The sequence below is a fragment of the Columba livia genome, chromosome 10, assembly GCF_036013475.1.
Source record: "Columba livia isolate bColLiv1 breed racing homer chromosome 10, bColLiv1.pat.W.v2, whole genome shotgun sequence".
Lineage (NCBI taxonomy): Eukaryota > Metazoa > Chordata > Aves > Columbiformes > Columbidae > Columba > Columba livia.
Window position 1 is genome coordinate 15,535,525 of NC_088611.1, and position 19,259 is coordinate 15,554,783.

The 19,259-nt window shown below is 41.8% G+C and overlaps 1 long non-coding RNA gene across 2 annotated transcripts; it reads left to right on the top strand.

Annotated features, from left to right (window-relative positions):
* Positions 1 to 6,435: 6,435 nt before the first annotated feature.
* LOC110364807 (uncharacterized) lies at positions 6,436 to 17,643 on the top strand. Of its 2 annotated transcripts, none has more exons than XR_010475123.1 (4): positions 6,436 to 7,077; positions 7,560 to 7,649; positions 10,184 to 10,317; positions 16,282 to 17,643. It is a non-coding gene; the product is annotated as an uncharacterized LOC110364807 (long non-coding RNA). The 2 variants fall into 2 exon arrangements; XR_010475122.1 differs by having other exon boundaries at positions 6,438 to 7,077; positions 16,278 to 17,643.
* The last annotated feature ends 1,616 nt before the right edge of the window (positions 17,644 to 19,259 follow it).

The window sequence follows — 19,259 nt, forward strand, 5'->3', positions numbered from 1 at the left end:
ATTCCCCATTGACTGAAAGTTTCTAGTCTAGTTTCAAGGACACCTCAATTTTCAAATTCCTTTTCCATTGGACATGTACGTGTGAAGTCAGGTAGCGGAGATAAAGGCTGGCACAAGAACATATGCCTCACTGTCTGATGGTTATTGTGTACAATAATTATAGTAGCATACACTTTGGACTGACAACATTTTTCAGCAACAGAGGACTTTAGAAACATTAAAGTCACATCAGCTATTTATGTTGAATATTGCCTTCTTCAGCAGGTGATGTGAACTAATATTATCCTACTGTTACAGACAGCAAAACAGAGAAAGAAAGATTAAGTGACTCAACTAAGGTCAACCAATATGTCCAAGAAAAAACCTAGTGGAGCTTGGGGATTATTCCCTCCCAGTGATCAAGAAATGTGTGCAATATTTCTGAGAAATATCGTATGTCCACATACGATAAATTAGAAGTGAAATGAGCTTATAAGGTTATTAATTCACCTGTATGAGGGATATTTTCATTGCATGGTATTACAAAATCCAGCAGGACGTGGAGCTTACAGACAGCAAGGGCCAGATCCTGCAAAACGTCACCGTGTTCCTGCTTGTGCAAGTCCCACGGACTTCAGTTTCTTAAAGGAGAGCTGGAAATTCAGCAGGCGATTAATAAAAGTCTGGAGTTGTGATGAACTTGTGGTTTGGTAAAAATGGCCAAAGTTTTAACTCTTTTAACCTTTCTTCTCCCTATTGGCCATTTGACATTCCATTAGCTAAAAAGGATTAATACTGATGGGACAGTTTCCCAAATATGAGGATAGGCTACATGATGGGGAACAGAAGTTGTGTGTCCATGTGACTTCTACAAGTCTCGAGGTTACAGCATCTCTGAAACTGAACACTGACAGTATAGTAATTTTAGGAAAATAATTATCCCTTAGTTGAGTAAATTTCAGGAAAAAAAAATGTTTACTTTGAAAAATTGGATAATAATAGGGCTAATGTATTTGTACATGGGGGAAAGGAGAACCCAGGTCTTTTGTTCCTGGACTTTCTTCTCTTACATTGCATAATGGATGCTATTCAAGAAAGGAACCTCTGCAGAATATGTCTAATTGCTAACTAATTACGTTTCAAGAAAAATGAGCAGGGTCCCAGATTTCAGTTGGCTTGGATGTTTAAAGACAAATCATGAGTTACATAATAAAACAACAGAATCATTAAACATTGATTTACATGTTTATTTTGCTATAAGAAATTAAATTTTTATTGGCACAGAATTAAACAGAAGTTTATGTGCTTGTATTCCCCATTGCCTTTTATACTCTAGTAATATAGCAATATTCATAAATCACAACAGAGTTTTCAAATTTCCTTAGGAGTGACCTAAGCAAGAAACCCTTAACAACTTTCTGAAACACAATTAAGCTGTAATATCCTAATAACTAATTTATGGTTAGTTTGGTTGCTACAAGGATACATTTAAAGAAACAGAAGTACATGATGAGCATAAGATAAAATATGGGTTTAGTGTCATGTAGTTATTCCACTAGAAAGATTTATTCTACCTTTCATTACTTCATTGAATGTGGCAAAACAGTCTATTCCTTGAGGGGGAGGAAACTTTATAACAGAATCATGGAATGGTTTGGGTTAGAAGGGACCTTAAAGATCATCTAGTTCCAACCCCCCTGCCATGGACAGAGACATCTTCCACTAGACCAGGTTGCTCAGAGCCCTGTCCAACCTGGCCTTGGGTATAATCTGTATAATGAAATGTAAAAATACTAGGCCTTCAACCAATCCAAACAGGAAAAACACTATATATTAAATAAAACTTTTATTTACATATTAAAGGACTCTGTTCCCCTTGCAATCAGATACATTTGTGCATGTGTATGAACACGCTCATAGCAGCATGCACACACATATACTCTCTCTATATGCATTTGTATGTATAAATGTGTACATGCGCTCACTCACACATGTGGTCTCCACTTTAGGACAGGTTTAATAGTAAAATGTCGTTAAGGCTGGGGTAGACGTTATCCATCACAATTTGAAATATGTTTCTGCAATGCCCAGCATCTCTGAAGCCCATTTTCATCACACTGAAGTTTTTGAACTTCCTGCAAGGCTCATTATGCCAAATTGAAATGACAAAGTGCTACATTTTCAAATTGTTAAAGGTATTTGTTTTTTCTCTAATTTCTTTTACCACAGAATGAAAAGGATGAAAAATTATTCTTTTTTTTTTCCTCAGTAATTGTAGGTCTGACTTCTCAAATCTTATGCGGGCAGAAAACTTCCTCTGAACTCTGTATATGCTGGGACCCACCTCATAAGTACCTTGCTTTATCCCACTCCATCATCATCATCATCATCACATCTCTTGTTTGAGATGTGGATTTTCATTCTGTCCTTGCTAGTTAAGACTAGTGAGTCATGTCAGGTGGGAGTTAAGCTAAAATATTTCTTGGTGTATGTCTTTTCATGCCACCTGTCTTTGGGTAAGGAGCTTTCTATTGCTGTTGAACATTCTAGGATATCAAGTTTCTGTAGGTGACCTTCTTCAGAACTTCTTGCCCTTACTGACCTGTTTTCCATCTACCCCCAGGAGGCTGACCCATGACTGAATCACTGAGGGGCCAAACCTCCCAAGATCAACCTCTCCCCAGTTACTCTGTGTGGTGACGTCTTGACATCATCCATGGAGAAGCAGCTTAGAAGAGCCTCTATGACTGACCAGAGATCTTCACTGTGTCTGAGTCATCCTGATGCCACTCTGCTGTTTATGACCCAGCCAACTGATGCCTGGCTCTGTGCCACACAGCTGATTCAGCAGATGCCTTCCCAGTACCACCAGTACAGCCACTGTGGTGAACACATAATGTTCACAGCAAGTATTCAGCCAGTGGCAGCCCGAACTGACGCACTCACTGATAGTAATAATATACAAGAGAAATATGTCTGAGCTAAATTCATTGCACACATCCATTACATGAGGGAAGCATCAATATTTTTGTAAATCCACCAGGGAATTTATTCATCTCGCCCTTCAGCAATGGTGAATTACATTGGTAACTGGTGCAATTCAGAAGCATATACAGCCATAATGAGAAAATACCGTGGTTTCCCTTGAAGTAATATAGTGGTTATTGCTGATGGTTACTGCCTTTGTGAAGTATTAACGTGTGGTTGTAGTGCACTCATGTAGCAAAATTATAGGGGCCTCTAGAATGTTACTTGGCAACACTTGCTAATGTTGAGGTGGTAATGAAGAAATGGAGTAAAAGAAATACAGAGTATATTGAAGTAATAAAATAACCTGTGGTGTGACTTGAGAAAGCTGTTCTGAAGAGTAAGATGATGTCTGTTTCTGGTTTTGCCTTTTGAATATGGTAGAAGAACTTAAGAGCTGATTTGAGGCAATCCATTTGAAATAGCTAAGTAACAGAAACAAACGTTACTCTTATTTTTGTCACTACTGCTGCCTGGGAAAAGCATCTGAATTGCTGGGCTTTTGAAGATCATCTTCCTGTCATTCCAAACCCATCCTGAAGCACTAGCTGGCCAATTAAAATAATCTTTCCTTTGGAAAGCCAGCATTTGTTAGAGTTACAAATGAAGGCTTCTTTGTACTGCATCTATTTTCCTCATTTGTTCATTTACATAACTCCCTCCACTGTTAATCAAGTGCCTGTAGGCATATCTCAGTAAAACGGTAAGGCCATAAAGGCAGACATTTCTAGTTATAGATGAACCTTCCACATGTTGCAGATCTGTCTCAGACACTTATCTTGGTTTATCTCCACCTGTTTAAATTGGAAAACTCACAAAAATCCATCTCCTGTGAGATTTCCAATGTTTCTTGATTTCATTTGGGTCAGAACTGCCACGAGAGATGCATTTCTCAAAGCACGTCTGAGCTGCTGCCAGGAACACAGAGTACTGGACTGTGCCACTTAAAAAAAAAGTTTTATTTGAAAAGTCACCAAATTTTCTAAGCTTAAAAAAAAAATGGCATAGTTCAGTCTTGGGTACTACTAAAAGAGCTGCCCTGATTTATTGGTGTCAAAGTACATTTGGGTTGAACATTATTTTGTAATGGAAAAAGTGACAGTGGAAGCACCGCCTATCAGCACTGCTTGGATGGGATGAGGACTGAAACTTAAATTGTAAGTGTCTTTAACACTGGAGGAAAGGAAGACTGCTGAAAGTGTTGTACCTAGAAGGCCATTTCAGTCTCCCAGATAAAGGTGGCTGTGAAGTCAACCTCAACAACATCTGGGGTTCTGCTGAGTAAATAATGATATTTGCCTGCTCTGCACCTCACCCTGGCCCTGCAAAGCAAATAGGAAGAAGTTTCTCATTTCTGTCCCACCAGGAGTGCTGAGCCATGAATACAGAGTAATGGTTTAGAGAATATCTCACAGGAGAAACTTTCTGTGTACAGGAATTTAATAAAGAAATAATATTCTCCAGTTGGTAACATAATTGTTTCCTGCTGTCCTTTAATTTTGCACTTTTTCTTTTTTTCTTGTACATGATAAAGTCATTTTCTTTTAAGTTCTTTTCCTTGCACGCTGACTTACCCAAAGCAGAACATTGATACCAGGACATGTGTACCAGGGACTACCCTGAGACAAACAAAAAAGCAAATATAAGTGACTGGTGGTGACCAAGAGCCAAGCTTACTGTTAATAAACCAGTCTGTTTCAGCACTTGTCCCACCAAAACAAAAATATTATGTGAGGCATTTTTAATAGGAGAACCCCTGAGCAAAGAGAGACCTTACTAAGACAGATACTCCTGCCCTTCCTGAAACCACTGAGTTCATTTTTCCCCAAAACATGGGATAGAGGTGACTTTTTGCTTTAAATCTGCTTTAAGACCCATTGAGACTACAGCTGAGGCCTTAAACAAGACAAAATTAGTAGCAAATATAAATTTAATTTAGTGAACAAAAAACTATATGGAAAAATCAACACTAACAGGAAGACTATGACGTGAAAATTTATAAAAGAATTAGCAGAGTTCTCTGCACTTATATACATTTCTTGTAGCAGATGTTCTGCCTGTCCAGCTTTCAGGCAACTACTCTTCATCAAATTGCTCCAGACATTAAAAAAAGGTGGTTCTTATTTTGTAACTTTTAGTAGTGTTTATTTTGGGTGAACAAAATTGTCTTCTGTCTTAAGATGCTTAATGATTATTTGAAAGAAACTTGATGAATAGAAGAGCATGTACTCCCACTTGGGGCAAATGTATTTTTGCAGTGATTCATAATAATTAATCTTTGTCTCAATGGAATGCATTAATTTCTCCTACTGGTGGCGACTATACTTCTGTTTTTTTTTCCTAAGTTAGATGGTTCTGCTCTAGAGGAACATTTGCTGATTAAATTGAACCATGACTGGGTACTCAGGTTATGTCACTATTATCCAAATGATCTTTTAAAGAATGCAGAGTAGTTGTTTTTGCAGATATCATGCACTCCATGTTTAATCATGGACCTTTGTAGCTTGTTATTTCTAGAATTCAGATTACTGCAATTTAAAAGCCTCTCTGTCCTTGCCGGTGCTCAGTGACATAAAGTAAACCTGCCTATTATGAAAAAAAAGCCATAATACTTGTCAAATTGCACTGAGGGATGGAAAGAAAAAGCAAGCATGCTCCGCCGCAGTCTGGGAATGTTGTCTGCAGTACAGCTATAAAGGGAAATGTTATAATTTGCTAATATTTTCCGTGTAGCCAGAACTTTATTTTTGAGAGTGCAGTTACCCACAGCAGTACCCCTGCGGCAGGGGGTCCCTGTGGAGTGCAGTGTCCCGTGGCACGGGTGGGTCATAGACACAGCAAGGGGAGGGTTCACACCCCAAAGAATGTACAGTGTCCATAGGCAGCAAGAGGGGAAAGTGGAACACAGCAGAGGATGTGATTTACCGCAGTCACCTGCTACTCCTCAGCAGAACCAGCCACCGAACCCCAGGTTTCACCTCATGTTTGCTTTCTCCAGACCCTGCTGTGGGCTGCCTGACGTCCCCAGGGTCACTTGCAGCTGATCCTAAGCCCACCCAGGACTGCTGAACCACAGCAGGGTGCCTGTTGCCATTTTCCTCCTGCTGCTGCCTCCTCCTCCTCCCAGGCACCAGGGATGCAGACAGAGCCGGCACAGCCTCTGCAGCGCTCAACAGGCTGAAGTGCTACGAGTTCCTTTTTTAGTAAAATCGCTTTGTCTTGAAAGTGCTGCAGAGCAAATCCTGCTCGCCCCCGCTGCCCCCCTCCTTGCGCTCGGCGCGGTGGAGGTGCCAGGCCGACGTGCCAGAAATACTCCACATCCCCAGAGACGGAGCAATCCGGGCCCCACAACCCGTACCCCAACCCAGCATCAGTTTACCCAGAAAGAGCAGCCTCATCAGATCCCTCTCTGGTGAGGGCTGGTGGCAGCATTGCTCCTTTATTTATTTTAAGTGTGGCATCTAAGGAATGGACAGAAACCATCAACTCTTTTTTTTTTTTTGGCCTGGGATGACAAATAACTTTGGTGCGGCTATAAAACACTACACTCAGGGCAGGATTTCACTGGCTGGAGGATGAAAAACTCTGCACAGTGTCACTAGTTTTTTCCATACCCGGGTTTACCTTTTTCGTGCTGGTCCTGAGCAGCTCACACTACTGCTGGGGCACAGCCAGAGTGCTAGAAAGGATAATGACGCTAAATGGCGATGGGGGCAAGTACCACTATCTGTTGCTGAGTTTGTTTGTGCTCCATTCCCATTCCGATCTCATCCAATTTCCAAAAAGGCTTTGGCTCTAAGTATTTGACAGTATGCCACCACACAAACAAATGATTTACTTGCCCAGATACTTCCTCCAGATCAGATGACAGACTGAGGTGGGGATGACTGCACCAAGCTACAATCAGCAGAGATGTACAAGCAAGTCAGTGGGCAGAGGGAAAAGGAGGAGTGGGTGGGTTAGGGAGAAGGGAGTCAAGGAGAGGCTGGGTGTGAACGAGCTGCTAATGAGGCTGATAAGGAATGCATGGAGAGGAATGAAGAGAGCAGTAAACAGGAGAGATGACTGGAGGTAAGGTGTGGAGGCTCACAAGGTCATAAACAGTAAATAAGTGGTAGGGGATAGAATTACAGTGAAGAAGATGAAGCTGGATAAAATGTGGGGTTGGGGTGAGAGCAAATATTTGAGGGTGCAGGTAAGAAGGGGCAGACTTGTATTCACAAAATAAATGAAATTACCTGTTGCCCATCAGGGTATTGTTTTCTCCAGTGCCTGGTTGGAGCTTAGTGCTCCTGGTTCAGTTCTGGCAAAGGGTCTCTGTCTCTCCCTAACCTTTCCAGAGACTTCCTGCATCTCTGCCAGCATCAGCATACAGGGCAGATGCTACCACACATGTTATGTGGCTGCAGGTGTGGCGCTAAGTGTGAGAAAGTGTCTCTGATTTGGGGAAACTACGTGCTGTGCAATGATGTGATGCTTGGTGACATGACTGGGTACTGCTGGGTATCAAGGCAGGCTTTGTCTTTTAGTTTATTTTTTATTTATTTCTGTAGGTCTCCTGCTACCCTGTGTGGCTCTGCTGTAGTTCAAAATCCTGGAAGAAGGCTGTTATCTGTCAGTTTTCTCTTCCTCTGTGATAGGAGGTAAGTCTGGGACTTCAGGGTAAGGCAGAATGGTCCCAGGATAAAGGTCTCAAGCATCTGAATGCTGTCCTGATGAACTGGTTTCAGTTTCCTCAGTTATCCAAACTAAACTCTCAAGATGATTACTTCTGTGGTTTTGGCCAAGGATTAGTTTGTGCAGGCATTGAATATTCCCAGTTGCAAAATATATTAATAAGAGTTGAGTTTTGCATGCACAATGTAAAGACCTCTGAAAACAACAAGTTTTCTGAACAGTTTGGACACCACAAAATTAGTAAAACTTTATTCTGATTATTTTTCACCCCTCCCTATTGTCACAACATGTGATTTAGCTGCAGAAATACTTATGTTGCTTTTGGATAACCCAATAATGAGAAGAACAGAAAACCCATGAGGCTATGAACAATTTTGTCTTACATGCTTAAGTAACAGGCAGCAAGTACAACATGCTGCAATGCAGCAAACAGCAAGTAGAAAACCAAACGTAGAATCATTAAAACGTATCCTCCACTCTGTGCAAATGAGAGGCAGAATATTCTTAGGAAGATCTTTGTGAATTTAGCTGCTATGGCTTGTATTCCCATTAGTGTGAAGAATATTCATGTAAATCCTTGTGCTTTCACACAGGTCCCATTTCAGCCAGTCTAATGACACAGAATCATATTTATTCTGACGCTAGGTGCTATGTTACACTGTGAATAAAGCAGTCACTGACAGAGTAACTTCTACTTGCCCTGAGAGATGGTGACATTACTGGGCCTTGTATTAGGAGCTGAAAACGGCTGATCAGTTACTGCATCTCCGGACCCTGCTGGGAACCTGAACTGTTAATCTGAATGCTCATTTTTAATGTGTTTTCCACTGAAATGGTTTAAAAATGTCTTCATTACTGTGAATTCTTTCTTATTTGTCATGAAGGGTGAAAAACACCAAACAGGAATTAAAAAGAGGATTTTCTTTGTGACTTCAGTCTCTCATTAGGAGATTTATGATCAGGTTTTGGGAGAGCTTTCCTTGAACTATTTTAAGATTCTAATGGTAAAAACCTTGGGGAGGTCATGCAAATGAGCGGATTTAGTACCCATTCAAAATCATCTGGTATTAGATTACATGCAGAGAAAGGACAGAATCTGGCAGTAATATGCATCTCCATTAACCCAGAATACAGGCTGATATGATTATAGCAGAGAAAATACTCTCACTCTTTGACCAGGAAAAGCTCTTAATAGACCTGGACTAAATTGGTTTATAAAACAAAATACTTCTTGAAGTGTGGATTTGCCCTCTCATTGAGTGCATTTGCTTTGGCTTTAAGTGTATATTTCAAATAATTTTAACCTTGACAACTAATATGTTAAGGTATAAATACTGCTAGGGTGAAAGATTGTGTTTGTAGCTCCTAACTTATTCTGTGCATGCAGACTTAGCAGTGTAAGCATAATGCAGGAGTAGAGGCTGTTCATGTTTTGCTCCTACCTCTTAAGAGCATCACTGAGAACACAGGCCCAGTGACATCCTCAGCAGAACTCCTCCTGATGTTGGTGGTGACTAGATAGTCCTCTAAGACCTCAAACCAGCTTTGTGCTTAAGGTGCCAGCCCAGTTAAGAGAGTGAAGAACACCAGGGTGATTGTCAATTCTCAACCAGATTACCTGTCTTTCACCCTAACCGCTGGGCAGGCTATCTTTAGCCTGCTATGCTACTCATTACTTCTTGCATCATTTTCATCTTGTCATTCTCCATCAGCACAATGACTTCTCCAGAGATGGTCTCTCTGCCTTTCAAATTTTCCTCTCCTCTTCCAGCTCAGTGCAGTCAGGCAGCTCCTCTCCTTCAGCCAATGTTACGATTCAGTTACTATATGCAAAGCAAAACCATATGGAAGACAAGAAAAGACCATTTATCTCAAAGTCTATTAAGATGTGAACATCTCACATTAAGGTTTCAGTTCAGCCAGGCTCTCTTGCACATGTTGCTGTCATCAGTTTTCACCAGAACTGGGATGGACTCCTGTGTCAGCCAAAATGATCCTCTTAGCTTGTCATCTGGTTTGCACTTAGCATGGCTCTGCATGTGAAACATTTAAAGGAAAAGAAAACAAAACAAACCAAAAATTTATTATGTCTTTTCCTTTGTTATGAGAAGCCACCTGTGCCAGTTTTCTCTTTGGAGACTGCTGTCTGGTGAAGGAAACTTTTATCGTCCCAAGACAGCGCTGTAGTTCAGTAAATGCACTGTGCATAAAGCCTGGCAAATGGAAGATTGTTCTGTGTTCACTAATTAATGCTTGTCCCTCAGTGGCTGAGAGGGGATGATATTACTCAGTGAATAATTACTTGAAGGATGGGAGACCAGTTGATGGATCCCCAGTGATGCTGACTGTGTGGCCAGTTGAGGAGCAGCAAGCACAGCATGTGGCCCAGGACACTGCTCTGAGGTGCCCCACTGCTTCCTTGACTGAGGAAAACCTCAAGCATGTAACCAGGTATTTAATGCTCTTTATCTGATGTTGGCTCCCTGCTTCTTTTCTGCAGTCCTCATCAGCAAGTTGAAGTGACAGCTCATTTAATTTGGGGTGAAAGCCTCCATCTTTCACACTTTTGGAGAATTAAGAGATAAGGAGCAGCTCCAAGATGCAGCTCTGGTGGATGTCCTGCAGCGTCTGCCGGTACAGTTCTGCTTTCTTCTCTGGGGTTGTAACATATTCGCTGATGGATTTATGCTGTAGTTAGAAACCAGAACCCAGGACAGCCTGTTCTCTGGCTTCATGCTATAAACATAAACACACTCACATAGCCATTTGTATCTGGTTCTTTCTATCTGCAGAAGGATTTTATTATCTCTCTAAAATGGTCCTGAAGGGGAGCAAGAGACTGGCAACAAAAGGAAGTGCTCAAACAGGAATGAGAACAAAAAGGAGCAAAGGGCAGGAGGCTGCTGTAGGATCATGCAAGCAAGAACAGGCAATTAATGGCAGGTATCAGAGTGGCTATTGGAAACAGCATGTTTTCCTATGAGGGCTCATCTTTTGAGTAGGAGCTGCCATTGAATCACATCAGAGTCACTCTGGTCTGAAGTGCATTTTTAGCATAGAGAAAACTTTTTCCCCTGCTCCAGTTTTGAACTTTGCAGAATGAGTTGCTAAGTTAATGACAGGCCTTGAAATTGACTCGTGTTGTGGAACAGCAAAGCAAGTAATGTGGAAAAACAAGTGCAGGCAATTATGATTTAAATAAACCTCACCCATCATGTTATTAGAAACTATCTGAGATGAGATTTTAGTAGTGTTAAATTCGTCTTACAAACAAGTTATCCCAGCTCTCCTGTGTGAGAAACTGGGAACCAGAGGGTTTGTAAAGTGTGGGAAAAGCTGAGTAATTCCAGGCAGGGAGTACTGAGCTCTCAGCTGCTTTCTCTAAGTCCTCACAAAGCCCTTATATTTGGGTCCTGGTTTTCTTATTACTTTGTCACTAATATGCTGAAGGCCTTTGACTACGGAAGACCGCGCATGCAGAACAAGACCAGGCAAACAGGGAGTGGGCAAGACAGGGAAAACAAACAAACAAAACACAATTAAAAGGTGTTTACCTAATAAAGTGATGTTTATGGTGACTAAAAAAAAAATCCATACTAAAACCCCTGCTATCTGTTAATTCTGGACTTGGCTGAGAGTAAACATCTTGTATCCCGTTGGCCACAGTCATCCTGAAGAAGTCAAGGTGCTTTGCTGGCTTTGCTTGTGTAGGCAAAACTATTGCAATCTTTCAGTCACTGCTCTTGGAGAACTGCTCGAACTATCATATTCTGAATTATTACAGCTGTTCTCCACTCCCTCGGAGATATCATCAGAAAGGAGTCGCTTACACTGAGATTACTTTAATGATATCAAAGGTGTGGAAGAAGGCTGCTAATTAGTAAACCCTCAAGGTACAAAGGTATAAATAGCCCTGGGGCAGTGAGAGCAGATCTAAATCTTCAGTCTAACATTATATTGGGATGAAAGTATTATGTGTATACTGATTCCACTAGAGAAGAGTGATTGAACTTTCCTGTTGAGCTGAACAGCAGGGCTTGTTTGATTGATAAAGCTCCTTGTCAGATTATGCAGCATATTATCAATGTATCAAGCCACCTGTCAAACCTGAGCCAGGAGTGACAGTAGCAAGAATTTAGTCTGGGATGAGCTATCATTTTGCAGTGAAATTACTGTACTTATTAAAATAAATAAAATAGCACCTATCCCAATTTCCATTGCCAAAAGTCAAAATGCCATTGGGGTCTAGTCAAAAGGCAAAAATTGTGACAAGCAGCTGAAATTAATCAGTTGAGCATTTGCTAGAAAAATAAGCCTATCCTATGCCATATGGTCATGGCAAAGAAGAAATGCCAGAGCTGGGAGAGATGGAAATTGCAGTATTGCCCATTCTCAGGCTCTTTGCACACTCAGGAGCCGCATCCCTCATCTCACAGCTCCGGTGACGGTTCATCCTCTGTCTTCCAGCATAACTAGAACTGGCAAACCAGTCAGCTGCTCCTATATAACCGTTCTGTGTTTTGATGCAACTTGCTGTACTCCTCCACACTTTGCTTTCTGTAGGGATTACTTAAGGGGTTTTTTTTTAGTCCTATGCAGTGTCTCTTGAACACAACACAAACCAGCCGCTTGCAGCAGCTTGACAGCACTATCACCCTCTGATAAACTTAGAGAATTTGGTTTTAAAGTGAAGGATGTCTTAAGGGAAGAGGGGGGAAAACACAGAAGTTAACCCAAGCTTCCTTTCAAAATACCAGCCCAGCCATAAGCATGGACTTGCACAGCTGTTCCCAAAGGCAGGATCAGAGCACCGCACGTAAGGAACGCTTCTGCAGGACCACACAAGTTTACTGCTCTTCTTAAATCCTAGCCTCGCAAGTGGGAAACTCCTGCCAAGTTCTTTGAGACAGTGGCACCTGGGAAGTATTATATGAGTCTGTATTGCATCATGAGAACCCTATTTACACTTAATTACACATCTCCCTCCCTCCTCCCAATAGAACAAGCGAGACAGATGCTGCATCTACAAAGTGAGAAAGAAACTCAGTTTTTAAGTGGAATCTGACAGCCAGAAACTTAAGGGCAGGCTTCAGGCAAGATCTCAGCAATGAAGATCCTTACAGTATTGAAGAGTTCAGACCAGTGAATTTTGGTGCTGTCTGTAGTAGTGACTCCATGTATCCTGACGCGGTTGTGATTTGTACAAGTTGTCTTGCACTCCTGCTTGTTTGTTGGTGAAGGGGTCTTGACTTCCCTTCTCTGCCTTGGTCCCTCTCAGCCAGAAGTCTAGACACTATCTTCACAGACCTTCTGCCAGGTGTTTTGTATGGTGCTGATCATAACACCCTTGCACAAAGTGTGTTAAGATTCCTTGCAAGGATTATCCTTGCCTCTGTATTTGGGACAGTAGTTTAATAGGCACCAGCTGGGCTAACAGAACTTCTAACACAGGCTGCTCTTCCAGGGACGGGCAATGGGGAGGCAGAAAAGCCCCATACCAGCTTTGCTGGCCCACGGTGTATAACAGCAACATCATTGTGCTGTGTTTAACAGGAGCAGATTCCCCGTAAACAGACACAGCTGGTAGGTGGGTGCAGATCCATCGCCGGCTAACACCCGTTTGAGGCCCAGTGTGTTTATTCCCTGGAATAGCTGGAAGACAAGATTTTTCTGGTTCATAGGGCAATCCCAGGGTGTACTTACTACGAATGTGCAAATCAGTCTTTTTAAAGCAATTAATTGGAAGTGTGGGTCCCAAGGAGCATTTCTAACTTGGGCTCATTACCCAGGGCCATGCTGTTGTGTGTACTTAGGGGCTTTACCCTTTTATCCTCCCCTCATTTACAAGTCAAATCCCCCATCCCCTGCCATGTAATCCAAGACAGGAAATATCTTTTCTGTTTACATCAGGCCATGGTAATGCAGTCACTAATCTGGCACAAGCCTGGGCTGCTGGAAGGGGGTGATCCTTTTCCCACTGCCCTTTTCCCACCAGCTTCCTCACACTGCATCTCAAACCCTCATGGGTTTGGGCTTTAATTTTGCAGGTTCTTTAAAGAAGTCCCCGAAAGTACGCTTATCAGATATGATATAGTTGAGTGAGTAAAATGAATGGCCCTTTACACTTGGAAAATGCAAATTTAGCAAGGAAAGTTTCAGTTTGACTGGTTCAAAAGTTGTGTAGTGATCATTGTCTTAGCTGAGAAGTGAAGTTCATCCATATTGTGTATTGACTGTTCATCTGCATGGAGCCCACTTGACACGAAGTTTGAGTGTCAGATCACAAACTGCCCCTGCACAGCTCCTCTGTACTATGGCTTTCAGTACAAAATGGAGGATATTTTGTGCTTTCACTTTAAAACCTGTCTAATTAAATCTATCACTTATTTAGGCACATTCTGGATTTGAAAATAGGAGAAGGAAAATATAGGTGAGAAAAGTCACACTTTGACGCTCTTCAAAATTTCCAGTGTCTTTTCAGATGGTGGGAAAGTTCATTCTGTAGATCAGTCATTAACACTTTTTCATATACTTTCATTTTAATATTTATTAGGGCTCCAAGCAAACATCAGGACACTTAAAAAAACCCCAAACAAACAAAAAAAAACCCTCAACCAGTAGTTTAGCTTTCCCATTTACTTCAACATGTGTTTTAAGCACATTCTTCTAAATACACCAAAGCTAGTTTGTGCCTTGCCTGTTTGGCACATTCAGAAAACATACAAGTCTAGCTTTGCAGCTGAAATGTGAGTCATTATTGCAATTAAATGGTTTATATGCTGAGGAACACACTGTCTTTATGTAACACAAAGCACCGTTTACAATGTAATGCATATTGGGTACTATTAGTTGAAAAAAAATATTCTTCTACTGCAATGGTAATTGATTTCTTCTCTGTAAAGTTCTAGTAAGTCACCCCACACTTTCAGTTTTAAATGTGTTTCCTTTTTAATGAAGTGTCTGCTTTAATGATGTGCCTGCTTTAATGATGTGCGAATCCCAGTCAGAAAAAGCTACTTTATACAGAGATGAGAATAGGGTGTTTTTCCTCCCAAATCTTCAGGAGCTGTGTCCTGTGACCAAGTTCCCCTGTGAGACAATAGCTCAGGTTTCCTTCTGTACTGGAAAAAGCACCATGAAGATGATCTCATGGATATCACTGCTTTTCAGCTCTCTAAAGAACCTGGTAAACTGAACAGTAGGTGGAAGTTTCCATGATTAAATTCCTTTCAGAATTGGGAAACTGATATTCTTTCACATTCAAGGCTTTTTAATCTGATTGTGTGTCATCTGGCTATTTAATTATTCAATAAGCTGTGCTAGCCAAAGAATGTAAAGTGGAATTGCTGTAAAATAGCTGTGGTATGAGATGGTCTCTATAATTGATGTTGCTTTTGCTCAAACTTTCTCACAACTTTTTTGGCACTAAATTAATTCTGGTTTTCACATTAATAACCAGGTAGTATTCAGCAGTGCAAGATCTCTTACCTTGTATTATGGATATTTCTCCTTGTGAGGGGTAGGACCTGCTATACTTCAAAGCGGTTTTAATTCAGCTGCCACACGGACAGGCACTTGTCAGAATGAAGGTTATTTTAGTGGCTTGAACAAAAAGAAAAAAACAATAATTGAAACTTCATGGAAAGCTCTTTGGATCCTGCTGGAGCTGGAAGTGTCTGTCTCTGCAGGACTCTGTTGAACGTCACTTCTTGTTACACGTGTGCCTAAGTATTTTGTGGAGCCAGGCCCTTAAAGCATGCAGAAACACTCACGCACTTCCAGAGACTATCCAGGGACAAAACCACTTTCCATTCTTCCCCCAGAAAAACTCGCCTTGTCCTCGCCTCTCTGAGTTGCGTAACCTCAACAGCAAAGACAACTTTGCCTGGATGACAGGGTAGACATGGCAGAGCTTGTCCAACACTCCTGGTGTGGGAGGAACAGGCCATCGTGTGCCTGCCGGGGCATCTGAGGGTGGTGGGTTTTCCTTTGGCTGTAGGACATGTTTCCCAAGGCAGCTGAAGGATTCCTGGACTCCAGCCAGAGCCTGCAGACGTCTCATCCCAAATCAGCTGCACATAGCTGGAGCAACACAAAGAGCATTTTTAGGGGATATACTTGCTTCTTAAAGCAAGAATAAAATGTTAGCCTCCTCCAGTCTAGGAGAAAGATATATTAGATGTGCATGAGCGGGTGTGTTGCTCCAAGAACAGGCAAGAAAATTAACTGTGACCCTTACTCATGCTGCAGGTATGAGGGAGGATGGGCAGCAGCTGACTCCTGCCTGGATACTCTAATTGAAGAACAAAATGGGTTAGGTCAGGGTTTTCCTCACTCCTGCTCTTTCCAGGTCACCCAGTAAGAGCTGGCCTGCAGCCCTGCTCTTTCCACTGCAGCACTGAGGGTGGAGGTGAAGGTTTTGCTGTCCTGTGCAGCTCAGCAAGTTTGGGACAGTCTGCCTGGCCAGCAGGAAAGGAAAAATTGCATGGTGTATGGCTGTTTGCTGAAAATGTCATCACAAAGCAAACCCTGAGTCCTGTTTAAAAAGATATGATTCATCTGCTTGCTTGAATTTGTGCTTTCTATTGTCTCAGACAGATTGCCTGTGCCTTCAGGCATGCAGCTGATGCCCGGAAGGAAGGATGCCCAAAGCTTTGATCTGCTCTGTGTGTGGCACACTCCCTCCTGCAAGGCACTGGATTGATGTGACACTTCCAGCCTGGCCTGAAACCTCCAATCTCTGTCACTGGCTGGGTTGAGTGTGGTTTTGCTGAAGAGGATGACAGGGTGAAGCTGCCCTGTGTGCCAAGCCAGCGGTGCTGCTCCACGGTGTCAGCGCAGGTGGTGGCACCAGTGGTGGGAGACATCACCTGTGCCCAACCGCAGCATCAGCATCTCTTCACCAGCAACCAGGGGAGCCTGGACTGCCCAAAAAAACACTTAGCCTTGAGCATTTCCAGGTGGTACTCTGTGAATTCACTAAGTTTCTGCCTGCCTGCTGATCAGGGTAAATCTGTAGGTTGATGACTTCAGTCTATATTGACTCAAAGAGGGTTTTGTCTAAAGTTCATGCCCATTTTTTAAGAATACCTGGGCGAAGTTTCCTTTTTTCATCTGAAACAACAGCAAAAATGTATGTATTGAAAGATGTAAAAGGCATTCAAGAAATGCACAAATCATCCTTTCAGGCAGGCTGAGCAGTGGGACTCAGTTAAATCATTGATAGCATCTGTTTTGATTTTTTGAGTGGTTTTAAATTCTATAGTTACAATAAACAATTTTGAGCAATCTTTCCTAGGTAGCTTTCAATATATTCCTTTGTTTTTTCAATCACTGTTACTATGCTCTGCCAAACATCAGTGCAAGTTGTGTGACTACAGCTAGATAAATCAATTCTTTCTGATAATGTTGCAAAAAATACATATAAATAAATAGATTCAGGGACAATTTGTTCAACAAGAATCTATAGAGCAGAGGGGATTCTGGAGTCATCTTCAAAGTGTATGCTGATGTTTTTAAAATGACCTATGAACATCTCTCTAGTCCGTTAAGAGTCCAGAGGGATTTTCAATATGATAGATTTGGGTTATTAAATTACTGTTGGAAATGTGGAGCTGACCTCCAGTGGCATATATTTCTGTGAAAACATTAGGAAACATTTTACTTGGTGAACTTTCCTCTATTGTTTCTTTTCTAAAATCAAAATAAACAATAGAAATATATTGGATGAGGCAAGAAAACAAAAGAGCCTATTTTGTTCCATTTTCTGATGAGTAATACAGTCTAACTGCTAACAAATGCTAGACACATCTACTTTCAGCAGATAGTCTCAGTCCAAGATGCCTTTGAACTTGCATGTAAAACAAAATGAAATTACTATCCCTTTTCTGCTGATTTGACTAGAGATGGTGAGAAACATATCCTCCCTGTACCAGTGCTTCATTGCACAATGCTGACTGATGGGAACATGTCAGATTCAAAAACACTGTGATTGGAAGAGGTTCCTGGGGATGGATTTCTGGCTCAGAAAGGCAGAGTGAGTGGTAGGGGAGTGATGGGCACTCAGCTGTGACACTTCCCCGAAATGTGCCTGGTTTGAAACCTGCACAGGGGTTTCCATCTCCCAGCTGTCATCCTGATGACCAGATTACACTGGCAGGAGCTCTAACCTGGTGAATGCTTCACTGTTTATACAAACGAAGCAGTTCAAGCAGTAGGGAACCAAAAAAAAAGCCTGTGGTGAGCAGAAAAAGGGCTTGAACCTGAGCCTCTTGCACTGAGATGAGTGCTTGCATGTGTACTTTTTAAATGAAAAAGACAGTTTTGATTTTGACCATTAATAAGCCTCGCCCATAGAGTTCAGATGATGGATTTCTCAGTGCTTTCAGGCTCTTTGTGAAGAATTTTGAGTCAGCCCTTTAGTAATGGCCTCAAAATTTAAGGCACATTCCTCATGACCTCTCAAATTTCCAGACTCAGCATGCTAGAATAAAATCTTCACAGACTCTGTTGCCCTAGCCAATGTGACATTTGTTTGACGTTAATACCCTGTGACCAGATCCCCATCTGAAAAGCTGGCTGTCTCCAGCAGTGCTTAGTCAAACCCAGTCTGATTATTGATGCAGTAACCATCTCTGGATCCCCTGGGTACCCTTCAAGGCAAAATCCTGTATCTGGTGTTTTATCCTGGGCAAAAAGGCCAAGTTCCAAGGTCCAGTTCCTTGAACTCAAAACTTTGTGTTGGAGTAGTCAAGTGCCTCCAGTCATTTTGTGAGAGCTCATTAACACCCCCCAAAAAAGAAAAAAATGTGATAGCAAAACCCAAGAAACACTGGCATAGCAGAGATAGGTTTTAAGTACAGGAAGTGTTATTTTTAAACAGCTTGAGAGGGTTAAATCAACAAAATCCTAAACTCCCCCTTGATGACCACGTTCCCATCTCCTTGGAAGCACAAGGTCTGGACAGCATCCCCAGGCCAGATTGCAGATCCTGCTTTCTGAGCCAGGGCTCCTCCGACATGCCTGTGGGATGGCTGTGAGCAGACTGGCCCCTTTTCACACTTGGTTTCTGGTGTTATGGCTCGGTCTAAGTCATCCAGCAACAGTCTTTCCACTAGCTCTGAAAAAAAAAAGGAAAAAAAAACCCACGTTTTTGATACTTTACAATGTAAAATAAAGCTGGGGGTGAGGGGGGAACATCAAGGTCTACAAAACATGTTTCCTAGTAGTGGGAAATGCTGAGATAATTCTAAAAAGAAAATAAGATGTGACCCAGGTCAGATCCCTGAATCCTGATGTTCCTGATATGTGGGAAACAGAACTGCATCTCTCTTGTGCACTCAAAGTCCATTTCTTGGCAGCAAGGTAACCGGCAGTTTTGTGGTCACGAATTAAAGTCGAAACAAAGTACTACCATTCTGCAGATGCAAGCAGAATATACTGACACGTACAGGGCACTATGTTTTACAGTCACTTAACTGCTTTCTGGTCACTGCAGGAAAACACGCGATGTGCTCATTGTTTTGCCATGTGTTCCGTAGCATTAAGAGGAGTGATTATTGATAAAAATAGTAATA